Genomic DNA, 9,825 nt, shown 5'->3' with positions numbered 1-9,825 from the left:
GCCATCCCCTGGGGGGTACCTGATCACCCTGGCTGCTTTCGCCAAGAATCCTGCTTGGTTGGTTTAGCCTGAATCCGCTCACTCCAGACATTTCCATCCACTGGCCTCCACCCTGCTCCTTGGCTGTAAGTTCCCATTCTTCCTTGTTGTAGCTGGGGTTGAGCATGATCTCTGGCCCTTGCTGCCAAACCCTGTTGTAGTAGGTCCCCCTTGAATAGAGTCTTCATTGCAGCCTTTAACAAGGGTCAAGTTTCATGAATTTTTTTTTCTTTAACAGTATGCGCACAACCTCATGTCCATAAAAGCAAAGAACTAGGTGACTGGCTATCTTCCTTGTCCCCATGTTGATCTGTGCAGTCACAAATTAGAAACAGCGGCGAGTGTTACTATGGCAAGACAGCTAATAATCACCCAGGACTTAGAGTTTGAATCGTAAACAAATGTAGACAAAATATCTGGCAATTCTTTGCAACTAGTACACAAGTTGTGATGTAAGGGGAGGAAGTTTCCCAAGTTTTTCAGAGTTTCCAAACTAGTTAACACTAGTTTGAAATACCATGACAGACCAGTAAACGACTTTACAGAAGAAAACTAAATATGTGGTTTTGATAGAACCAATGCAGAGCTAATGTCCTAGGCCTGTCCCTATATATTCCTTGTAATTTGCTGTCTACAAAATTATGCTTAAAAATTTATTTAATTATGTTTAACGTGCGGGTTCTAGTTTTCTCAAGAAGTCTTCTCATGGTCTTGAATAGGGTTCAAATTTTATGACTCCCTTCTGGAATTGTTAAGCTGAACCAAACGATTCGCCAAAACATTTGCAGTGTCAAGATGATGGTACCCAAAGCTGGTTTTAGAAAAATGATGCTGTGTAGCTGCTCGAGTGCCGTGCACATTGCACACTCTCATTATTCCTCATCAAGTCCTCCCAGGTAGCCCACGGAGCAAATGAAACACACAGGGACTTTGTCCTTAAGGAAATTACAGTTTAAAAGGGTCAACAAACAGAAAAATCAGCGAAGTGACTGTTCCCGCTCTGACCCCGCTGAACTGGCGGATGTCATTAAAACGAATGTTTGGATTGCAGAAGGACGAGCCGTCCTCACTCATGGAGACCTAACTCCTGCTCTGCATCCATTCTCTGCTGGACCCTAGTGAGCCACTTTCTCTTTCAGGATCTCAGTTTTATCACCCAGGAAATACACGAAAATTGGACTAGGTGATGCAGAGGTCCCTTCAAAGCCTACGGTCATGGAGGAAGTGCATATGACAATGAATTGAGAGAACCCGTGTCCCTGGTGTTGGAATGCTGGACCACGTCATCACATCCCAAAGCTGAGTGCAGCACAACGTGTATTTCGTTGGGACAATTCATATGACTTGCTGCATGGAGAAAGGATTTGAAGAGTCTTGGCCCTGGGGCTTCTATAAATGTAATACGATTTTGGCTCATATTTTGGACCCCAGGTATTTGAATTCCCTGTGTCCTGGCCTCAGCCTTGTACTCAAAGGCTATTTCGGTAAAATGTCCTAACAAGCTTTATGCCTTTAGCTAAGTTGCTTTTAACGATGGCTTGTTTGCAGGAAAAGCAAATATCGTTTCAGACTTTTGAAAGAGAACTTTGAACATTTCAGAGAATACAGCCATGTTTTCTGGTCAAGGTACTCCCCTAAGAAGCTGGACAATTTTTATGAACTTTTGAAGGGGCGTTGTCAGTGGACCGCACATGGTACAATACACTGAAGACCTAGGATCTGAGTACTCTAATCACAGGAGGCTTCTTCCCAGCCCTGACCAGCGTGCAAGAGGTTATTATGCTAAGAGAAATAAGCCTGACACAGAAAGACAAATGCCATGTGATCTCATTTACACGTGGAATCTAAAAACGTCAAACTCATAGAACCAGAGAATAGAATGGTGGTCACCAGGAGCTGGGGAGTCGGGGAACGGGGCGATGCAGGTCAAAGGGTACAAACTTTCAATTATGAGATGAGTAAGTTCTGGAGGTTTAATGTACAGCGTGGTGACTACAGTTCGTAAGACTGAATTACACACTTGCAATTTGCTGAGAGAGTAGAGCTTCACCACATATACACCAAACAAAACATGGTAACTATGTGACGTGATGGATGTGTTAATTAACTTGATGGTGGCAATCATTTCACGGTGTATATCAAACCATCACCTAGTACATCTTAAATATAAACAATTTTTATTTGTCAGTTATGCCTCAATAAAGTAGGGGGAGTGGAATTATTACTGAGAAGCTAAGATGCTAAACCTTGAAACTGGCAATGAACGCCCAAGCTGAATGCAGAAGTTACGTAATTTTTCCCTGAATCTTCCATAGCTCTAAAATTAAAGAGGGGGGGAGGGGATCCAGATTGAGTCTTTTTTTTCAAACACCTCATAACGGCAGAAACATTTGAATTTCTTAACTGGTGCGCAAGCAAGAAGAAAACGAGATGGGTAGAGATTTAAATTCAATTCTTTTCTTCTATTGTGCGAGATTACAGCATCAACAAGGGGCAACTGAGAGAAGAGATACATCATTGTCCTTATTTATAGCATTAACTACTTTACATTCAACTTCACAAGTGAAACTGTAAAAAAAAAATTATAAAGGAGGTATGTGGTTCTTTCATTAGCTTGTCTGTAATACTGGATTGGTCCATAAATTAATGTGTATAAGTGGATGGGGGGAAAAAAAGAATTCAAAGCTCTGCCATTGTAATTACAGCTCTTTAAATATCAAAAGACACAAAGAAAGATTCCTTTTGAAAAGCCTACTGACTCTCTTGGCAAGACACTATTAATTACTTGCATAAATCTGCAGTTTGTACACCCAGAGCTCTGGGTGACATTACATTACATTATCCAAGCTTTTAACAGTCCCCATTGGTCTCAGCGTGTTTCTTTAAATTCTTGTTTTCCAAGCGATCCTTCCGTAAACTCCAGCTTCCTGCTCAGGTAGCTGAGTCCCTCATATTGTCAATAACTAACACAATTCAATTAGAAAACCTGTACCAGGAGAATTATTAAATTAGGCTGGAGTTCGCCATGAGCAGTAACAATATCACACTCTTATTTAAAAACAAGACATTTAGCTTCCATAAACAAACTGTTTATAGACAAACCACATGAGCGACTGCAAAACACAAAGTGGGCCTCGGAACTAAATTAATAGTTACAGCCCTAGAGAAAGGACATTAGAGAAGCAGTTATATCTTAGAAAATATTTGCCTCCAAATGTCTAGCTTTTATATATAAATTTAATCAGCATTTCTCTTTTGAACATCCATTGTATAGGAAAGTTAATAGAATTAAAATCTGGCCCGTGGCTCTATATTTTTGCAATAAATACAGACTCGAGGGAACGTCCTCCAAGCTGCTCTGGGGGAGAGAAGGGGAGTGTGTTACTTGATAAAATGAAAACCTAAATTCAAAACAGCAAATGTGTCCCCTGCTGTGCCCAAGTGCCAATTTTCAGCTTTAACCATGCATAAGAACTTATTGTAAAATTTTTTAAAAAGGAAAATGGATGCTTGACCAAGCTGAATTGGTCCACATCAGCTATTTGGGGCAAAAGAAGCAGGAAAAGCAAACAGTTTGTCACAACCTGAACTACTGTGAAGACGCTCACACCCAGGAGAAAGGAGCGGGTGCGCTCCCTTAGGGGATGGTCCGCAGGGCAGGGGATTCAGCCAAACTCAAGGCAGACTCTTGCGACCGCTGTGAGTATCAAAGATTCCAGGATTGATCTTAGAGGTAACCTCATTCTCAGAGCCATTTAACCCAACGTGACACCATTTCATACTACAAGTTGTTGTACTCCTCCCAGTGACCAACAAGCCAATTAATTATGAGACTTGGCCAACAGCCAATTCAACGGCTACCATGAAGCTTGGTCATGTAATAGAATGAAACAGCTCCTTTACACCTTCTCCATCTTTTATCCTCTAATCTCACAGATGAACACAGGAGTATTTTGTAGTTTGGAGGCACAGGGAAAAGTCAAGAGCCCGCGGGTATGTGTGTCAGTAGATAACTTCATGTAAGTAGACTGACCCAACAACAGAGACTCTAAGGTGAAAATGGGTGTCATCTTAAGCAGATGTCATATATTTGTTAAGAATTTGCTGGAAGTAACCCCACGCCTCTGGGAGAAAGACTGCAAAACTTGCAAGCAGAAAGCTCTTTTGTAGATGTTGTGATACAACTCTTTTGTTTTACCGACAAGGAAACAGAAAGATAAAGAAGGTACAGGGTTTTGTTTGTTTGTTTGTTTGTTTTTTCCCAAATTTTCACAAATAGCAGTAGAGTTAAGATGCAAACTCAGATCTATCTCTTGCTCAAGGATTCTTTTGCTATTATGCTTGAGAGTAGAAAGTGTAAAATGGGTGAATATTTTCCTTAAATCTAGCAACTGCTTTTTGCTGTGGTAGCCATGGCTTTGCTAAATAAATAAACAAGAAAAGAAGAAATTTAAAAAACAAACATAAAAGCAGACATATTGTATGGGAGATGTTTTAAAGAATATTGTCTGGAAGGAAGAGAATTGAGTTACAAATTAGATCATATCACTTTCTCACCACATTTCAATGATAGTCTCTGACTTAGAATGGTTCAGCTTACGATTTTTTGACTTTATGGTGGTGCAAAGCAGTAAGATTCAGTAGAAACCACCTTCAGACTTTGAATCTTGTTCTTTTCCAGACAAGCGATCTGCCTCTGATGCTCTCTTGTGATGCTGGACAGCAGCAGTGAACAGAGGAGGTGAGTGATCATGCTTTTTCCTTTTTGCTTACCAGACATTAAATTAGTCCTCTTTTTCTTTAACAAGAAGTGGAGTTAAGAATGCTCCGTTCGGTGAGCCTTCAGATAAGACCCTAGTCTCCGCTGACACCTTTATTGCAGCCTCATGAGAAATCCTAAATTACAGGACCCCGCTATGCTGTGCCCACGGTCTTTACCCACAGAAACTGTAAGGTGATAAATGTGTATTGTTTTAAGCTGCTAATTTGGGGAAAATTTGTTATGCAGCAATAAACGACTAATATAAGAACATTAGAATAACAACAGGCAGGACAGAGAATTGGGCCGTGGCCCTGGCCCACCACTGTTCAAAAGTGAGGAAGTAAACAAGGGAGGTCCCAAGAGCAGCCAGTGACGTAGACTGGGAACAAAGAGACAGGATGACAAAGGGGCCAACCGGGAAGAGGAAGTAATCACTGGGTAGAAGCAATTTATGAATCAACTAAGATGTGGGCTAAGACTGTGGTTGGAGTGAGCAATGTTGAGAAAACACAATAACACTCTAAAATGGGTAGGCAAAAACAATAAATTTTAACTTAACTTCTTTTATAAAGATAGCCAAGATTTCACAGACAGGGTTCCCTTTACATAACATAGAGCTCTATCTATTCCTGCTTGCTGCACTTGATCATAAAATTCTAACACCGAAAAGGAATTCAGCGATTTTCAACTTCAAGAGTCTCTTTTATAGATGAGCGCAATGTGCTGCAAATTATTCAAGGTCACATAGGTAACCAACAGAAGAGTTAGGAATCAAAAGGAGACCAAAGATTCTTGACCTCCTGCTCTTCTGCTCCATCAGATTCCCTCTTCGATTTCCTACCTCAAGGATGAAAAATCCTAAAATGCTATAGAGCAATATCAAATATTGCTAAGCTCTCCTTCCTGAAGTCTGATTTATTTGTGCTCTCCTTATGTTTAAAAGTTTGTAAAACCTTAATAAGGACAAGTCTGTGGGATATTTTTTAAACCATTGAAAGAATCAACATGTAACAGATATAGGTCTACTGATGTGGGAGGTGCCAGAATTTAACTTAAAAGTTTAATTTCCACTCGTGGGTATATATTCAGAGGGAACTCTAATTTGATAAGATACATGCACCCCACTGTTCATAGCAGCACTATTTACAATAGCCAAGACATGGAAACAACCTAAATGTCCATGGACAGATGACTGGATAAAAAATCATGGTATAATTATACAATGGAATACTACTCAGCCATAAAAAGGAATAAAATAATGCCATTTGCAGCAACATAGATAGACCTGGAGATTGTCGTTCTAAGTAAAATAAGCCAGAAAGAGAAAGAAAATACCATAAGATATCACTCATATGTGAAATCTGAAAAAAAAAGGACACCAATGAACTTATTTACAAAACAGAAACAGACTTACATAGAAAATAAACTTACAGTTACCAGGGGGAAAGGGTGTGTGAAGGGATAAATTGGGAGTTAGAGATTTTCAGATACTAACTACTATATATAAAATAGATGAACAACAAGTTTCTTCTATACAGCACAGGGAACTGTATTCAGTATCTTGTAGAAGTCTATATGAAAAAGCATCGGAAAACAAATATACATATGTGTATGTATCACTGAAACATTATGCTGTACACCAGAAATCAGCACAGCATTGTAAACTGACTATACTTCAATTAAAAAATTAAAAAATAAAATTAACTTAGTTTCAAAAAATAAATAAAAGCTCAATAAAGCCAGTACGATGATTTCAGTTAAAATCACTGCCAATGATCACACTATTTTAATGAACACTCTACAAAGTGAGTCTTTAACATATAAAATAATTTGCTTCAGAACATTTTTCAGAAATCGTTGTCTTGCTTATTTAATTATTACTCTTGTTTCCATTGTATTAAAATATTGGCTCCATGAGAGTGGGGCTCTTAGATGTCCTGCTCACCTTTGTTTCTGGGTACATACAGCCGTCTCTGAAAGCTAGCAGAAAGTAAAAGATATCTGTAGGACGAATTATCAATGGGAAAAGTGATAAACATAACAAGACCTGAATTTTAGAAACGACTTGGATTTCAAGGGGGACCAAAAGTTGGGAAACAGACAGGAAGCAGGAAGATTTATTAGAACGCTTTGAACTGATTTTTTAAAAACATGTCATCCGGATACTTGAGCTACAGCCGCGATCAAGACATTTGCCCTCAAGGAAACGACAGTCAGTGGGGAGGCAGGTGCGTAAACAGGCTACTGCAGCACAGAGTAACCCGCGTGAGGGATGGAGAAAACACAGGATGTGATGCGTGCACGGAGAGAGAGGCGTGAAAGGAGAGTCCTAGTTTCTGGCGGAAAGGGACTGGGGAAGTGACAAAGAGGAGTTGTGAGGTAACAGGGCTTCCGTCAGGATAAAGCTGATGAAGCAGGGAAGTGCGCCCCCTCCCGGCAACAATGCAAGTCCAATGCCTTCAACCCCACTTCTCTCCCATCTCAGGCCTTTTGCTCTAAGCTCTTCCCAACAACCAGAACTCAGAGCTCCTTAAATGTCTTTCGAGGTTCTCCCATAGGGGTCAGATTTTACCGGATTCTTAACCTAGTGAGAAGAGAGGCTTGGTATTCAAAATACATTTACTTTTTTGAGGTGTTTATAAATGGTAAACAAACATTTGGTTCTAAAATAAAAACACTTCTTCCAGTCTAAAAATTGGTCAAAAAAAGGAGGGACAATATGAGTGTGGTTTGTTAAAATTTTGTCCTCAAAACAAAGAAATTTCATTTGAATTAAATATGCTATATGCTTAGTACGACTTAATTAATAGTAGTTATACCAATACTTGTACACTTTGCTTTCACTATTAGCAGATATATCAAGATTTGCACATAGAATACAGCAAAGGTGGATTTAGATATGAAGTTAAAAGTTAAGCAAAGGGAAAAAGAAAACTAGTCAAGAGGAGGCAGCGGTGAAATAAAAAAAACATTGCTACTATTTTATGAAAAATTTAGAAAAACAATATTTTGTAATACCAAAGAGACAACCAATAAAGATCTTGTTTCTTCCATCTGACTAATCTGGGAGCAGCAGAGAATATCGTTCATTTTAACCATCTTAAAAAAATGATCTTATAATATTGCCATCTGTTGGCATATGACAGATACAGCATTCCAACGATGCAGATAATGAAGCAAAAATACAGAAAATTAAAGGGACAGATGTGAAAAACTCACACACTCATTTGGCTGAACATTTCACATCTGTTCTCTCCGAAGTCTTCCCAGCGACACAGATCGAATCCCTGGATGCAATATCTTGAAATATTATGCTTTGCAGCAAGCAGCACGCCCGTGACTTGCTGACAATCCACTCCTTCCAACGCATCGTATGTTTGTTTCCTTGTCAATATTCAGAGTCTTCTATCCAAAACGCACTTTCTGCTACCAAGGGAGAATCCTTGTAGGTATACAAAGGTGTATATTATACTGAATTTATTTACCCATCCTTCTCAAAATTGGCCTCACTGGCATTTGAAGTCAACTGTGACAAGAAATGCAAAAAAGACTGTCATCCATATGTCTACATGCCGGTCTACGATCATTCATATTTTTGATTAGCAGAGAGAAAATGAAAAGTAAGGGAAAAAATATTAACCAATTCCTGTATAGTGTATAAATCTGTTCAGGTAAATACTGAATCTACTTTTCGCCCTTTTAAAACTTGGGACCCTGTATTGCCTATTCCAAAATGTTTAGTTTTAAATGTAATGAAATAAATATTTACTTATTTCCCAACTCCACACGCTTGCAGGAGCCAAACATTTTCTCCGCCCCTTCACTGTCAAAGCAGTGTTGTGAAAGTCAGTGCTGCCTGACCGAGGAGTCCACAGACGCTGGGGAGTTCTCTGCTGCATTTTTTTTCCCCTTTCCCCAGCTTTACTGAGATATAATTGCCAGAAAACATTCTGTAAGCTGAAGGTGTACAATGTGATGATTTGATATACATGTTGTAAAATGTCACTCTAGGGTCAGCTAACACCTCCAGCACATAGTTGCTGTTTTTTGTACGTGGTGAGAACACTTCAGAGCTGCTCCCTTAGCAGCTTTCGAGTATATAATACATTCTGGTCAACTATGCCGCTGTGCTGTTCATCAGACCCCCAGAACTTACTCATCTTAGAACTGGAAGTTTGACCAACATCTCCCTTTCCCTCTGCTCCCCAGCCCCTGGCAACCACCAATCTACCCTGCGAGACACAGTAAAAACTGTTTCTACGAGTTTTTATTTTAGCGTCCACGTATAGATGAGGTCACACAGTAGTTGTCCTTCTCTGTCTGGTTTATTTCACTCAGCATCATGACCCTCAAGTCTCATCCATGTTGTCGCAAACGGCAGGAATTTCTTCTTTTTTGAGACTATTATTATTATTATTCCAATGGATACATCACATTTTCTTTATCCAGTCATCCACGGACAGATACTTAAGTTGTTTCCCTATCTTGACTATTGTGAGTAAGGCTGCCGTCAACATAGGAGGGCAAATACCTCTTCAGGACAGTGGCTTCGTGTCCTTTGGACACATACCTAGAAGTGGGATTGCTGGGTCATATGGCAGCTCTATTCTAAACTTTCTGAGGAAACTCCATACTGTTTTTCATAGTAGCTGAACCAATAATTGGTGTTTATATTCCCACCGACCATGCATGAGAGGTCCCTTTTTCGCATATCCTCGCTCAGGTGTATTCTTGATAACATGAGGAATCCTAGCAAAGTATTTAGATCCTGTGCCTCTGTTAAACTAACAGTTTTTCAGAAAGCACTAAAAGCATATTTTCAACGATATGGATAACCACCTTATAACCTAACAGGAGCAAGAAACCCTGCTTTTCCTTTAAGAGTGTCTGTCCATTACAGAAATTTGAGAACATTGGTAAAGTGCCTGCCTGAGCATTGGTTCATGACTGTGTCAGTACCAAGTTGCTTTGCACCTAAGGCTAATGTAAAACCAACAGAAGTGAACTTAACATGGAAATCCTGC

The sequence above is a fragment of the Camelus dromedarius genome, chromosome 30 (assembly GCF_036321535.1).
Source record: "Camelus dromedarius isolate mCamDro1 chromosome 30, mCamDro1.pat, whole genome shotgun sequence".
In the NCBI taxonomy this organism is placed as follows: Eukaryota; Metazoa; Chordata; class Mammalia; order Artiodactyla; family Camelidae; genus Camelus; species Camelus dromedarius.
This window is presented reverse-complemented; position numbering follows the sequence as displayed.